Below are 16,320 nucleotides of genomic sequence, written 5' to 3' on the forward strand. Positions count from 1 at the left end.
TTGGGTCATGTAGTCTGATATTTTTGGAAGTGAAAGGCTGAGTAAATTTAGCTACACAAGGGAATAAATAGAACAGGAAAAGCAGCCCACCAAACCTGGGGCCAGATCTGTCACTCCAACGTATCAGTAGGCATATTGGAGGCAGAAGTCACGGGTTAAACTTCTTCCTTGACTCTCTCAGCCCCCTGTGAGATCACTTGGTTTTCCAGTAAATGCCCGGTGATTGGCATACATGTATAGATTTTTATACTTGTACTGAGTACCTGTGACTTTTACATCTCTATATTGCAGATAATAAGGTTGAGAATGTTCTATTTATAAGAATTTCTCCTACAGTGCACATTGTATTTATTTGAGAGTGATTTCTTGATAAGCCCATTTAAGATAGACTCTGAATCAATATGAAACTGTGTGTCAGATAATACCAGCATTATGGAGAAGAAAATGAATCTGTTCTCTAGGTGACAAGAATTTTTGCTTGACTTCTAAGTGGGAGAAGGGTATCGTGAAGAGGCGGATGAGACAGAAATGTATGTGTTCACAGTGAAGGCACCATCGGCCCACTTCCTCCATACTTTCTCATTGCTGGTGAAATTTACTAAAACTCATTATGCTCTTTTCAAGAACTTCATGGACACCCATATTTGGAATGAATCAAACACCGCAGCATGAAAGAGAAACGCATGTGGAACTGTAGACATTGGAAACAGAGGCTGATTCTCAGATTGTAGCAGAAAGTAGATGAGGCTTTTTCTACAGTTTCCCAGCACTCGGACCTTGCTTTCAAGGGCTAGAGAGGGCCCCGCCTGCATTAGGTTTCAGATGTGTGTATGCGTACCTGCGGCAGCACTTTCCTTTATCCTGATAATCTCCGCACGAAGCAAGATGGATTTGGCTTCTGTGCAGTTACTGAGCTGGAGCCAACAGCTTACACACAGGTACCGGCCAGAGCACCTGTCTCTGCACTTCTAGAAGATGAACATAGATGTGACTCAGCAGTGATTTAATAACCATCCTGCCGCCCTTTGGAGAATGTATATGGGTCTGTTACGTCACTTGCTGCCACACAGAGTTGCACGGGGGATCGCTCTGTGGGCCTGCAGGGGAAGGAGAAGGGAATGGATCAGATTTCACAGAACAGTCCAAATTGGGGTTATGATGGGTTTTTTGTTTGTTGGTTGGTTGGGTTTTTTTTGATCTGTTTTCTGATAGGGAATACGGTTTTTGTTTCTATAGTTAAATTTCAAAGAGGTGTATTTCCAGTGTAGCAGCCTGCATGGGTGGTAGGGATGTTACATTACATGTATACAAATACATGTTTGGCAATGAACTTCCTTTGTTCGTCAGTTCTGTACTCAGACATGCTCGATCTAATCTTCCTTAACCCACTATTTAACCCACTTCCTGTGCTTTCAATTTTCTGATGTGGTTTTTCTTGCAGATTATTGATTGATTGATTGATTGATTTTAGAGAGAGAGCTTGCAAGTGGGGGGAGGGGCAGAAGAAAAGGGAGAGAAATCCTTAGTCTGACTCCCTGCTGGGCGTGAAGCCCTATGGCGCCCCACAGATTTTTTTTTATTTGTAGTAATGCCTAATGAATCTTCAGAATTTCTGGGGTTTTTTTTTGCATTAATAAAAGTTCTATGGGTTTGAAAATCTAGTATAATTTATAAATATGATAAAGCAGAGTTAAGATGTATTTTTTTTAAAGTAGAGCTTTTTTCTTTTAGTTAGCTCCTCCCACCCCAATTAATTTTTTTCTCCTCTATCAGGAAGAGGCTTTTCATGTACTTGGCATGCAATAACGGATTGGCAGAAAGTAATTATTTGTTGAAGTGACTGGTAGGGTAAAATTCCTTCTCTTACCAGTGTTCCTCCTGGTGTATTTTTAAAAGTTTTTTTTTTTTTTCATGGGTTTTTATAGTCTGCACTTTAATTTGTGGCACAATCTATATGCACGAACACACAGTCATGTGAATCTACATCTCCATACTTTCCCCATGAAAAGAAAATGATTATAATTTAGGTACTACAGATCTTCTCTCCTTAGCTTCCTTAATGGGTGAGTGAGTGATGGGAGTTGGGATTATTCTGTGTTAGAGCCCACCTCGGTTCTGAGGATCACATCTACTTATAAATCCACCATTGTAAGTGCCATTCCTGTCTTTAAAGGTACAAAGATGTCAGCCAACTTCATGTGGTCCTCAATCAAATAAATGATGTGTTATTCCTTACTTAGGAATCTTTCTTGTTTTGTAAATATTGGAGGAGGGCAGGTCTGTATTTTATGACATGGCACTTCTCTGCAGTGTTTCCAAGAGCTTTTCACTCTTCCTTGTATAACCTAATTCATCATAAAATAAGACTTCATTACCTATTTCTCTCTCAGTATATAATCTGCATATGGGTATGTATACATTCACATGTGTAAAAATAAGTTAGTATCTGTGATAGTGTGTATATATATAATGTATAGGTATATCAATATTATTCAGTTATGTTCAATAATTTCATGGTACATATTACAGGTGAGGAAAATTTCAAAAATTCTTCACAGTTAGAAAAGCTGAAAATTTTTTTTTGAATTTCACTTCATGTTTGAATGAGCAAACTTGATTCTCTGCTTCTCTCCTAGCCTCACCCTCCATTTAATATGTATTGCTATGGTAATATGTGGTGTGTATGGACCACTTTTTATATAACCCAAGGACCTTTGAGACTTTCTTGGCTCTTGGAGGTGTGGGAAGATGAGGCCTGTAACCACAGGGTTTAACTGTGCAGGTCTGATACCTTCCTACACCCTCCAACCCAAGGGCAGATGGGTACCATTCTTTGTCTCTTGTTCGCTTCCCTATGAACTCAAATGCCGATTGTACCTTGATCTCTTTGGCTTATTTATTGAAGGTCAGTGGGTCGCCAGGGAGGGAGCTCTTCATACCCCACTCAACATTCCACCCTCAGCCCCAGGCCCCCCATCTGTGCCTTCTTTCCCTGAGCTGAGCAGCCCTCCCTCACTGGTTTTCCCTGCTGTTCAGACTCCCTGGGAAATCAGTCATTCTCAGGGGTTGCAATGGTAAGCAGCCCCTTCTGTCTCCTGAAAACAAGATGATGTCCGAATAATTTCTTTCTCCGAGGAGAAGGGAAAAGTGATGAAGGACATTTATGGGCTGCAGCTCAGCCTCCTTTGGCTCACAGTGCCATCCTGATCCTCTCCTCATTTTCCTGGGAAGTTAGTTGGGAATCTTGTCATCTCTGTAGGTGCCTTTGCCTGGTTCATAATAGCAGTAGTTTCAGAATTGTTGGAACTTACCAGCTAGTAGCAGTTATGGGGCCAAAATATCAGGATTGAAATTCTTGAGTGACCTCATGGAAGCTCAGGGCTGGGTCCTTGGTCACCGCCCCCCCTTTTTTTAGACTTTATTTTACAGAAGTATTGGTTTCACAGCAGAAGTGGGTGGAAGGAGATGGCCTATATATTGCCTATCCCCACACATGCATAGCCTTCTCATGATCTACATCCCCCACTGGAGTGGTACATTGTTTTTTTTTTTTTTTTTTTTAAGATTTTGTTTATTTATTTGTCAGAGAGCAAGAGAGAGAGAGAGCACAAGCAGGGGGAGCGGCAGGCAGAGGGAGAAGGAGAAACAGGCTCCCGGCTGAGCACGGGCCTGATGCGGGCCTCGATCCTGGGATCCTGGGATCATGACCTGAGCCGAAGGCAGACGCTTGACCAGCTGAGCCACCCAGGCGCCCCTGGAGTAGTACATTTGTTACAGTTAGTAAATCGACATCGACACATCATTATCACCCAAAGTCCATCATTTACATTAGGGTTCCCTCCTGGTGTTGTCTGTTTTATGGCTTTGGGCAAATGAGTAAGGACATGTGTCCATCATTACAGTATCTGCCCTACAGCCCCTCATTGTTCTCCCTGTTCATCCCGCTGTCGCTGACAGCCACAGATTTTTGTACTCTCTCCACAGCTTTGCCGTTTTCACAGTGTCATAGAGTTGGTATTATACAGTGTGTAACATTATCAGGTTGACTTCTTTCACTTAGTAATATGTTTTCCCTTGTTAATATTTTTATTTCATGTTTCTATTTCTTTGTTAGGAGTTACTGTAAAGCAGTGATACTGAGTGAAGAAAAATAACAGTGCTCTGTCCCCCACTCTCCATCCTGGAATTTTTTTTTCCATTTTTATTGAAATATAATTGATATACAACATTGTGTGAGTTTAAAGTATACAGCATAGTGATATGCTATATGTATATATTGCAAAGTGATTACCACAATAAGTTTAATTAACATAAATCAGCTTACATGGTTACAAACTGGTTTTTTTCATTCTGATGAGAACTTCTCTTTTAAATTTTTAATTTTTTTTCTGAGAAGAGCATTTAAAATCTACACTCTTAGCCCTCATACCTGTCAGAATGGCTAGAAACAACAAGTGTTGGCAAGGATGGTAAGGAAAAGGAACCCTTGTGCACTATTGATGGGGATGCAAACTGGTGCAGCCACTGTGGAAAACAGTATGGAGGTTCCTCACAACATTAAAAATAGAACTACCCTATGATCCAGTGATCACTCTACTGAGTATTTACCCAAAGAATACAGAAACACCAATTTAAAAGTATATATGCATCCTTGTGTTTATTGCAGTATTATCTACAATAGGCAAAATATGGAAGCAGCCCAAGTGTCCATTGATTGATGAATGAATAAAGAAGATGTGGTATATATATATATATATATATATATATATATATATATATATACATACACACACACAATGGAAATCTATCCAGCCATTAAAAAGAATGAAATCTTGCCGTTTACAACAACATGGATGGATCTAGAGCGTGTAATGCTAAATGAAATAAGCCGGTCAGAGAAAGACAAATAGCGTATGATTTCACTTATATGTGAAGTTTAAGAAACAAACAAAAAATGAACAAAGGAAAAAAGAAGAGACAAACCAAAAAATAGACTTTTTAGTGAACAAACTGATGATTATCAGAGGGGAGGTGAATGGAGGATGGGTAAAATAGGTGAAGGAGATTTAAAAAGCAATCTACTCTCTTAGCAACTTTTAAATGTACAATACAGTATTGTTAACTGTAGTCACCAAAGTGTCTATTATGTCCCCAGGACTTATTTTTTTAATTGAAATATACTTGACCATACGATATTATATTAGTTTCAGGCATACAAAATAGTGATTCAGCAATTAAATACATTATGAAATGCTCACTGTGATAAGTGTAGTTACTATCTGTTGCCATACAAAGTTATTACAGTCTTATTGACCATGTTCCCTATTCTGTATTTTTCATCTTCTTGACTATTTTCAAACTAGAGTGTTTTTTTAAGATTTTATTTATTTATTTGACAGAGAGACAGCGAGAGAGGATACACAAGCAGGGGGGAGTGGGAGAGGGAGAAGCAGACTCCCGATGAGCAGGGAGCCCGATGCGGGACTTGGTCCTGGGACTCCAGGATCATGACCTGAGCCAAAGGTAGATGTTTAAGGACTGAGCCACCCAGGCGCCCCAGTTGTGCCTCTTAATGCCCTTCACCTCTTTTACCCATACCACCACTCCCTTCCCTCTGGCAACCACCAGTTTGTTTTCTGCACTTATAAATCTGTTTCTGTTTTTGTTGTTGTTTGTTTTGTTTTTTAGATTCCACAGATAAGTGGAACCATATGGTATTTGTCTTTCTCTTTCTGGCATATTTCACTTAGCATTATACCCTCTGTTAACAACCCATGTTGTTGTGAATGGCAGGATTTCATTCTCTTATATGGCTAAATAATACTACATTGTGTATGTATAGCACATCTTTCTTACTCATTCATCTGTGAATGGACACTTAGGTTGCTTTCATATCTTGCCAATTGTAAATAAGGCTGCACTAAACGTATGCATGCATATATCTTTTCAAATAAGTGTTTTGGTTTTCTTCCAGTAAATATCCACACGTGGAATTTCTGGATCATATGGTATTTCTATTTTTAATTTTTTGAGGAAGCTCCACTGTTTTCCAGATTAGCTACACCAAGTTACATTCCCACCAACTGTGCATAAGTGTACCCTTTTTTCACATCCTTGCCAGATTACACAGAATCTGTAGCTTCCTTAGGTAGTATGGACATTTTAACAATATTAATCATTCCAATCCAGGAGCATGGAGTATCTTTACATTTGTGTCTTGTTCAATGTTTTTCATCAGTGTCTTGGAGTTTTCAGAGTACAGATCCTTAACCTTATTTCTAGGTATTTTATTTTTTTGATGCAACTGTAAATGAGATTGCTTCCTTAATTTTTGTTTCTGTACTTTGTTATTAGTATAAGAAATGCAATAGATTTTTGTATATTAACTTTTTATTATGTGTCTTTACTGAATTATTTTTTAGTTCTACTAGATTTTTGCTGGAGCCTTTAGGGTTTTTCATGTGTAGTATCATGTCATTTGCAAATAGTGACAGTTTTACTTGTTTACCAATTTGGATACTTTTTTTTTTTCTTGGGAGATTGCTATGGCTAGGACTTCCAGTACTGTGTTGGATAAAAGTGGTAAGAGTGTATATAATGGGGCTGTGGTTTTAAGGTATGTTTACATAATACCATAATTATTAACTGGCCATTTTTTTTTAAAGATTTTATTTATTTATTTGAGAGAGAGAATGAGAGAGAGAGAGCACATGAGAGGGGGGAGGGTCAGAGGGAGAAGCAGACTCCCTGCCGAGCAGAGAGCCCGATGCGGGACTCGATCCTGGGACTCCAGGATCATGACCTGAGCCGAAGGCAGTCGCTTAACCAACTGAGCCACCCAGGCGCCCCTTAACTGGCCATTTAATCAAAAGGATTAAGGATTTGTCTTTAAATGCCTTTGAGTCGAGTGTTAACAGGTGAGTGGCATCTCTAAGGGTTGGACTTACACTCAGGCTGTTCTGTATTGTATTTGGCCTTGCTCAAAGTAACTGCCTGAATGTTATTTCCATATGCAAATTATAGTAATAATTCATACCTTGTAGAGATATTATGATGATTCAAGGAAGAATGTATGTAAGATGTGAGAACATCTCACTCTATATCTGGCATAGCGTAGTTGTTAAATTGCTGCATGAATAAGGAATGACAGTGTGCATGAATAAATGAATTAACTGAATGAGAGAACAGAGGGATCATTATTAAAATAGGCTGTTTTATTTGTAAACTTAAAATTAAAATAGTACATGTATAGTTTTGGGATGATAAGACTGAAATCATAACCTCAGCACTACATATGTACTATTATTTAATTTTTTTGTATTTTGAAACAGAAAAGTTGTACAAAAACATTTATTTCCTGAAATATATGAAAGTTGACCATCCAGAATGCTCCTCCATACCCACAATATTATCATTCAAATCAGGGAAATTTATACTGATTGATTTCTGTCATCCAACCTATATACTCCATTCAAATTTCAGTGTTTTTTTTTTTTTTTTTTTTTTTCAGTAGAAATTACTTATTGCAAAAAGGATCCAGTTTAGAATCAAGTGCTGCATTTAGTTGTAATGTGTCTTTAGTTTTCTTCGGTCTGGAATATTTTCTCAGCATTTCTTTGTCTTTTATGACTTTGACACTTTTTAAGATTATATAGGCCAGTTTGTTGTTTGTTCTTTTTTAGAATGTTACTTAATTTGTGTGTTTCTGATGTTTCTTCCTGATTTGATTTAGGTTATGTACCTTTTGTAGGAATATCACAGAAATGATGCTTTGCTCTTCTTATTTTAACCTACCAGATGGTACCTAATTTGGTTTGTCCTATTACTGAAAATAGTAGTGCTTGATCATTCATGAAGGGGATATTTGTCTGACTTCTCTATTGTAAAGGTTTTCCATCCTTTTAAAACAAGATGAAATTTTTGGGGAAGGTATTTTGAAACTATAAGTGTCTCTTTCCTCTTCAGACTTTAAATTTATGTATTTTTTGTTTATGTCAGTATAGATAATGGCATTTTAATAAGTGATTTATAATCCAAAGTTTTTTTAAGTGATACTTACGTGATTGCTGTCCTGGCCACTAGAAGCCCTTTAAAATTGGTTTTTGTATCCTTACATACTTTTGTCTTTCTTTCAGCACTTCTTTGTTTTCTGGTACAGCAGTGGATTCCAAGTTTGTTTTGTATTTTTCCTGATCCATTAGTGGAATTAGCTATATCTTCAAGGAACCTGAGTTCTTTTAGAGGAGAATACATTCAGAAGCCACACTCTAGATGATAGATGTGCTTATTACTTCATCAGGGTGTTGCTACTTTCAGACTCTCTGAGTAGACAGAGCTGGAGTAGTTTATATACATTTATCTGTCCATTTATACATACTTTTATATGTATGCTCTCTTTTTTAAAGATTTTATTTATTTGAGAGAGGAAGCACAAGCAGGGGGAGGGGCTGGGGCAGAGGCAAGTGGTAGAAGCAGACTTCCCCGCTGAGCAGGGAGCCCATTGCAGGCTTCGATCCCAAGACCCTGGGATCATGACCTGAGCCGAAGGCAGATGCTTAACCAACTGAGCCACCCAGGTGTCCCATGTTTCTTTTGATCTAGAAACGTTGTGTATCATGAGTTCACACTGATGTTTCTGATTCCAGTTCAATGCCTCAGGGTTTATTCTGTTTTTTTTTTTTTTCTCAATTTCTTCTCTGATAATGAGAATCCTGGCTCCCTTTACTATCAATATATACTTAGTCAATTTCTGTGTATGTAACTTACCACCCCTCTCCATGGCCCCTCCTTTCCCATGTAGATGCTCTCTGAACCCTACTGGACAGGTAACTTTAAGCCTAATTTTTGTTCCCAGTGCATTGAGCTGTATTGTCTCTTGGATGCCTTCCCTCCTCCTCTGAGGCTCTGATTCCTTGTACCAGACTGCCTGCCCACATAGACACATTGCTTGTCCCATTTAAGCTCTGAATCTCTCCCCCCTCCTCCTCCTCTCCTCCCCCCATACAGGGACTCCTTCCTTACCCTTTCAGACACCACCTGCTGGGCTGACTCTGGAATGGAGTCAGCCCTCCTTACTCAGCATTGGCTCTGACCCCCCACACAGGGCTGGCCCTTGTGTGGATACCTTCCTTACCCTACTCGGCTCTAAAGCCCTGCAGCAAGACGCACTCAGGTGTGGATTCTGTCTCCATCCTGCTTAAGATCTGACTTCCTTCACTGGGCTTCCACACACTGGGCTTCCCTAATGCCTAGATACCCTTAATCCCATGTCTGGATAGCCTCCTCTTGATGCCTGGATAAACCCCCTCTCCCTTTTCTAGCTACCTAGCCTCTTCTCCCCAGCCCCACCCTTACTCCCATGTCTGTCATCTTGCTTCTCTTCTAGCATCCTGCTGTGAGCTACCACAGCATCCCCACCCCCTGGTCCAGGTAGACCCTGTTCTGCTTCACTTAATGGTTTGATAAGTGAATTATTCAAGCAAGGAAAGGAAGAGGAAGAAGAAAAGTCCTTGCACAGTTTTAAGATGTTTCTTTGCTGGGCTAAACTACAGCTGAAAATACAGAGGAAGAAGCTTAAATATTTACACTGGAGATGACTAAGTAGTGTCAGAAGTATAAGCTCACAGATGTCAAGATACATATATCTCCATATTTGTATTCTCAGTATCTAGCATATGGCCTGGCACATGGTGAATATTTATGATTAATGAGTGAAAACTTTAAGAATAGGATGACTTTATGGTTTTGTGGGATTTTAAAAAACTAATACCTTTCCCCCTCATTTTTATTATTCTAAAAACACATACTCATAAAACAGTGTAGTTTAAGTTCTAACGGGCTTTGAATCTTTATTTCTTCTTGTTTTTGCCTCATTACTTTTCCTCTTTCTATTGGATCATTCCTACAGATGTGTAAATTAACCGTGGTATTTAGCCTTCCTTTTGATCTACATCTCCATGTCCATTCACCCTTTTTCATCCCTCTGCCACCAATCTATTCTAAACCACTATCATTTCTCAGCTGACGAATATCTTTTCTTGGGGGAAGGGGCCGTATTGATTCTTTACTGGTATTTCTGCTTCTACTATTTTCTCCTCCAGTCTTTTCTCCAAGTAGCAGTATGAGTCTTATTCCCAACCATCTCCTCAGCCTTATTTCACGCCACTGGCTCATGGTCACCACCTCACACAACTGACTTGTTGATAAATCCTTAACACATTAGACTACTTCCATATAATATCTTTTCACTGGCTGTCCTCAGCCATGGGGTTCTTGGCCTACTTGCCTCCAAAATTTTGCATTTTCTTCGACCTTTAGCTCCTCGCTAAACACTTTCATATTGGAGGCTGTTCTGTCTACCCCAAGTTGTTCTGTTTACTTTCTTCACTTTGAATAGTTTGTAATTATTTTGTCTATTTCCTTTTTATCACCTTTCAATCTCATAGGCAATAGACTCCATCCTGGTAAGGACCATGATTATCTTGTTTTCCATTGTGTATTCTAAGTAGAAAAGTTAGATGCTCAATAAACATCTGATGAAAATGTGAATAATAATGCTGAAACATTCTCTCAAACAAAATGATACACAGTTTTAAGAATATGTGCTTTATGGAAATAATTGTTGTATATATTTTTGCTCACCTTTCCAAATATGCCTTTAATGCAAATTTAAGAAATCATGTAGTTTCCAAAAAATAAAAAAAAAGACGCATTATTGTATAACATTTATATTGGCTTTTATTTGGGAAATAATGAATTTTTAACTTAGGAGAAAGCTATACGGATTAAATATTTCCATTTAGTTTAAAGTATTTTTGCAAGTACAAAACAGTTGATTTACTTAGCTTAGTTCAAAGTTTTTCAAGGTTTCCGTTAACTTAAAATACTTACTAGCCAAGCCTAGAATTCAAGAAAGCCATTAAAATGTTAACATGTCAATTCTCACTCTGTGCCAACTGAATTAGATGCATAAAGTTTTGAATATTCTCCTCATACATACTGAGGTGAAATATAAGAAGGAAACATGTTGAATGTATACTAACATACCCAGTTACTGTGTCTCTGCCATTGGAGTGCTTGTGGTCCACAGCAATTGATAAGGTCTCAAATGATGTCAGAAGCAATTTATTTTAAAGCGGGGGTTTGCAGACTGTGGCTTATGTTCAGCCCTCCAGGTAAGAATTGTTTTCACATTTTGAAGGCATTATAAAAAAGAAAAACAAAGAAAGATAGGAGACAGAGATTGAATGTAATCTGCAAACCCTAAAATATTTACTCTATCGCCCTTTACAGGAAAAAAAAAAAATTGCCAACCTATCTTGAGAAGCAAAATTGAGGAAATATAAGAGAACAAAATGGAACAGATGAATCTAATGTAGATAAGAGCACATTTTGGAATGGAATACTCACAGCTGAAGGTTTGATTTTTTTGGCTCTTTCAAATTATGAAATTTTGGTCATTTTCTTTTTCTTCCAAATTACCTCTGTGGGTAAGATAGCTAGAGGGACTTCAAAAATGACTTTAGATGTTTCAAGAGTTGTCTTGGATTTTAACAAACAATATGTTCCAATTTCCCAGACAGAAGAAAAACTGAAGAATATTACTTGGTATACATTATTATACTGGGCAGGATTTTGTCTCGTACCACACTTTTTACTATGCAGTGGACTTAAAAACCTTATTAAAATACTAGTGCCAATTCCCCTAATGTTCTTTCTCCTCTTTTTTTTTTTAACGACAGATTTAGTGACATATAATTGACATGCAATGAATCAAACATTTTAAGCTATTTTAAATAAGTTTGATAACTTTTGACACAAACACACACCATGAAACCATCACCATAGTCAAGATAATGATCATATTCTTTACCTCCAACCATGAAAAGTGAAAAGTACCTATTGTAAACCCTAGAGAAACTATTAAAAAATTAGAAGAAGTATAGGTAATAAACCGAAAGCAGACATTAAATGAGATACTAACACTCAAGTAATCCAAAAGGCAAAAAAAGAGAAAAATAAGGAAGAGAGAACAAATATAAAATTTAGAAAATAGCAAGATTGTAGATTTAAGCCAACCACATTAATAAATATTATAAATATAAATAGTATAAACTCTCCAGTTTTAAGGCAGCAAACGTAAGAGTAGATAAGTCTAGATATAACTATATACTTTCAAAGAATTAATGTAAATATAAATACAGAGATGAGTTGAAAAGATGGAGAGTCACCATGTGAACGTTAAACTTAACCTGGACTTGCTCTGTTATTATCATAGTAAATTTCATGACAAGGGGTATTAGCAGAGATAGAGACATGTCATAGTGATGAGTCAATTTATCAAAACCTAAAAATCCTACATATATATAACAACCTAAAAATAGGTGTTTCAAAATACATGAAACATCTATTGACAGAAGTGAAAAGAAACATAGACAAATGAACAATTACAGTTAGATTCAACATCCTCATCCTAGAAAATGATAGAAAAGTAATCTATAAGTTATTAGGGAGAAAAGAATATTTGAATGACACTGTCATGAACCTGTCATGACACTGTCATGAACCAACCTGACTTAGTTGATATATGTAAAGCACTCCACTCAACAGCAGAACCTAAATGCTTTTCAAGCAGGCATGAAACATGCACCAAGATAGACCATACTCTGGGCCACAAAACAAGTCTTAACACATTTAAGTGAATGAAATATTAAGTTGTATTTCTATACGTGGGCAATAAACAACTAAAAAAATAAAATGAACAAAATAATCACATTTACAATAGCATCCTACAACATGAAATATTTTGGGATGAGTTTAACAAAAAAATGCATACCCTAGAGACATAAGTACTGAAAACTAGAAAATATTTTGTGATTGTTGATGTGATCGATGTGTAGGGAGCCAGCCTGTGGAATGCTTTAAAGAGCTGGTGTACTGTATGTCCCATAAGCCCAGCAACCTGTGCTTTTTACATGGAAAAACTCCTATCAGGATCTACGTACTGTAAGTTGATGGATTTCTGTTTCTTTTTTTTTAAAGATTTTATTTGTTTATTTGAGAGAGAATGAGATAGAGAGAGAGCATGAGAGGGGGGAGGGTCAGAGGGAGAAGCAGACTCCCTGCCGAGCAGGGAGCCCGATGCGGGACTCGATCCCAGAACTCCAGGATCATGACCTGAGCCGAAGGCAGTCGCTCAACCAACTGAGCCACCCAGGCGTCCCGATGGATTTCTGTTTCATTTCTGCCATGCACTCCTACCTATCTCCTCTTTTTAGGGTGTAGCCTAAGGTTTACTCAGAAGCTCTAGATCTTATCAAGAGAGCCAAGTCAGGTATCAATCATTTTGTGATTATATCTGCCGTTTTTCCCTCCTCTCATTCAGTATCTTCCACAAACTTCTTGTGAACATACTATGTTTCAGGAACTGTAGGTTTTAAATAAGGATTTAGAAAAAAAAAATAGATTGCTGCCCATGTATGATCACAGTTTTGTAGGAAGGCCTACACAAACTATTAATTTACATATAACCTGCCCTAGTAGTTTTAGAAGCTCTCCTGATGTCAGTCTGTTGTTCACATATTTAAGTGTCTTACTGCACACTTACTGAGCTCTTAGTGTTTGTTTTTTGTTTTTTTTTTTGACTAATTGCCTGGATTCTTTCTGACCACTTTCTTTCTCTGACTTTTGATCCCATGTTGGTTTTTGCACCTGGCTGTTAAGTTATATTCTAATTTTAAACCCGTTTTTGGAAGCCCTCCCTGAATTTGGCTGACTGTCATCCTTTGGTTATGCTCAGGTTTCACCCATTTCTTCTAGTTTTGGTTTAAGAGTGATTATATGTAACTCCTCACTTTGGTGTTAAAACTGAAGACAAGGTTATTTTATTTTTTTATAAAACATTTTGTTTAGCCATGTCAGTACATTGAAGAGTATGTAATAATCTATTAAAAAAATGTTCATTTTAATTCCAGGAGTTTCTCTCTCACGAAATATTTTGTGCGCTCTGTATTTCATGAAAATCAGTGTTTTCTCTTCTGAAAACCTTGCAGCCTGACTGCTGAACACAGTTTAAAAGCCATCAGGAGGCTTGTAGGCTGGGAGTGGGTGCTTGGTCATTAAGGCTTTATTGATTTTAAAAGTTAAAGAATGACCGAGTCTTTCTTTTTTTTCCTCCCAAGGAATCCTATATTCTGTCTTTCTGGACGCAAACAGTACCATAGAAAGGCAATAGAATGAGAGTGTCTGGCATAGTTAACACCACCAGGAGCTTTAAGAAATCTTTGGGGAATTATACTCTGTGGAGGCTTCATAATGCAGTGTGTAGACTGGTTGTCTAGACAGTAGGAAATGAAAATCTGGCAGCCTCAGCTCTGTAATACATTTGATGAATATTGAGTTATGGTGTAGTCATGGGCTCCTTAATATGTATGAGGAAAGCTAAGGTAGAGCTAGCTTGCACCACATTTGCCTGGTGACTCACACTGCCGAAATCAGGATCCACAGCTCCTGGCTTTATCTAATACCCAGAAGATTGTATTATGCCCATATTACCAGATAGCACTGAATTATTTTGTTCAGAAACTCTTACTGTCATGAGGCTTCAATAATCAAATATGTTTAAGTTTTTAAGCCATAAAACTTTTTTCTTTTCATAAATGGAATTGAGATTATCTAAATATAGGTGGGGTATTTTTCATTTGGGTTGTAGCAAATAATGGCTTTTTATGTCTTTGTTTTGTGGAGCCTATAACACTAAAAGTCAGTGGCTCAGCTACTCAGTGGTACAGAGATTTGTGAAGATGTGAGATACGTTCTTACTGGATGCCAGGGGAATGCTTATAAACTCATGTGTGCTTTTCTTTTGAGGTACTATTTTATGAAATAATGGCTTTTACTTTTTAAATTCAAGGGAATTTGACCTATGTCTATTCTGGGGAGGAAGTATTAAAAAATAAAATTCTATCAGTGAATAATCCCCCTCTTGGCTGGTGGATTCTGGAGGCATAAATATTTTTTTAGTAGTGTGACACCTATATTTTTGTAATGGGATTTAGCTTTATTCACCAAATTATTGACTTTTTTTAAATTTTCTCTGTATAACAGATAATTTGTGTGTACTTTCTCCTAAAGTGCATTTTTGCTGTCCCTTTTAACAATATCATACGAAGTTACTGGCCATTCAGAAAACAATTTTCAGATTATTGACCACAATAAATGAGCCAGAAGTTTTATATAAATAAAACGTTTCGGACTATGAAACCATTTGAGCCACATCACTGAATAGATTATTTGCCAGTTTGGTATCTTAGCCACAAGAATGATGGGTTGCTGACTAAGTTTTTAGATTGCTGTGTAAGTAACTTCATTTTCTTTGGGTGACTTAAAAATAGAAATCATCTAGGCAGGGGTCTTCTTAAGGCCTGACATCTGAAATGATTACAGTAGACTGAGCAAGGATAATCTGATCCATTTCAGAAAATGTTGCCATTACCCTGGCACAGAGCTGGTTTAGGGATTAAGATAATGATAATGATAGTAGGTTTAATAATTTATTTTGGGTGACCATTCATTCTTGGAATAGTCCTATGAAATAATTAATATTTACATATTTCTTGCAGATGGAGAAAATAATATTCATTTGGGATTCTCACCTTTATCACCCTTCTGATGTATTTTGATTCTAGCTCACCTGAGAGGTAGATGTCACTTCCTGACTCTGGAGGGTTCTGAAAGGGAAAGTGCCTGGAATTGTCTATCAGAGTCTGTGGTGTGCAATTGAAAAAGCTCTCCACATGGTTGATATTTGTATCCTCGTGTCTGAAATTGAATAGCGCTAAGTTTATTTCACTATGTAAGAGCCTACCATTCATCAGTCATGGGGTTGCCTTCAAACAGGTGATGTTACGATTTACCTGCCCTTTCTTTTAAGTAGAGTAGGTGGCTTAGAACATACTAATTAAAAGATGTTTAAAAGCAGGTGCTTGGGTGGCTCAGTTGGTCAAGTGTCAGACTCTTGATTTTGGCTCAGGTCATGATTTCAGGGTCGTGAAATGGAACCCCACTTAGGGCTCCATGCTGGACGTAGAGCCTGCTTAGGATTCTCCGTCCCTCTCCCTCTGCCCCTCCCCCATCTCTAAAAAAAAGATGTTTAAAAGCAACTATTTCATCGTCTAATAAAATCTTACCTAAAAATTTAAGAGGAAAATTATACATTTTAAAGTAAGTCTAATGGGTTTTATTATTTGCCCCAAAATACAAGGGCCAGCTATGTCAAGCACAGATAAAATAAAACTAAATAAGTACAGTCTTTGCACCCAG

The 16,320-nt window shown here is 37.5% G+C and overlaps 1 long non-coding RNA gene across 1 annotated transcript; it reads left to right on the forward strand.

Annotated features, from left to right (window-relative positions):
• The first annotated feature begins 363 nt into the window (after positions 1–363).
• On the forward strand, positions 364–15,714 carry LOC118016564. Its single transcript, XR_004680861.1, has 3 exons — positions 364–938; positions 11,293–11,417; positions 15,621–15,714. It is a non-coding gene; the product is annotated as an uncharacterized LOC118016564 (long non-coding RNA).
• The last annotated feature ends 606 nt before the right edge of the window (positions 15,715–16,320 follow it).

This window comes from Mirounga leonina, unplaced genomic scaffold (assembly GCF_011800145.1).
Source record: "Mirounga leonina isolate KUSES-001 unplaced genomic scaffold, KU_Mleo_1.0 Mir_168, whole genome shotgun sequence".
In the NCBI taxonomy this organism is placed as follows: domain Eukaryota; kingdom Metazoa; phylum Chordata; class Mammalia; order Carnivora; family Phocidae; genus Mirounga; species Mirounga leonina.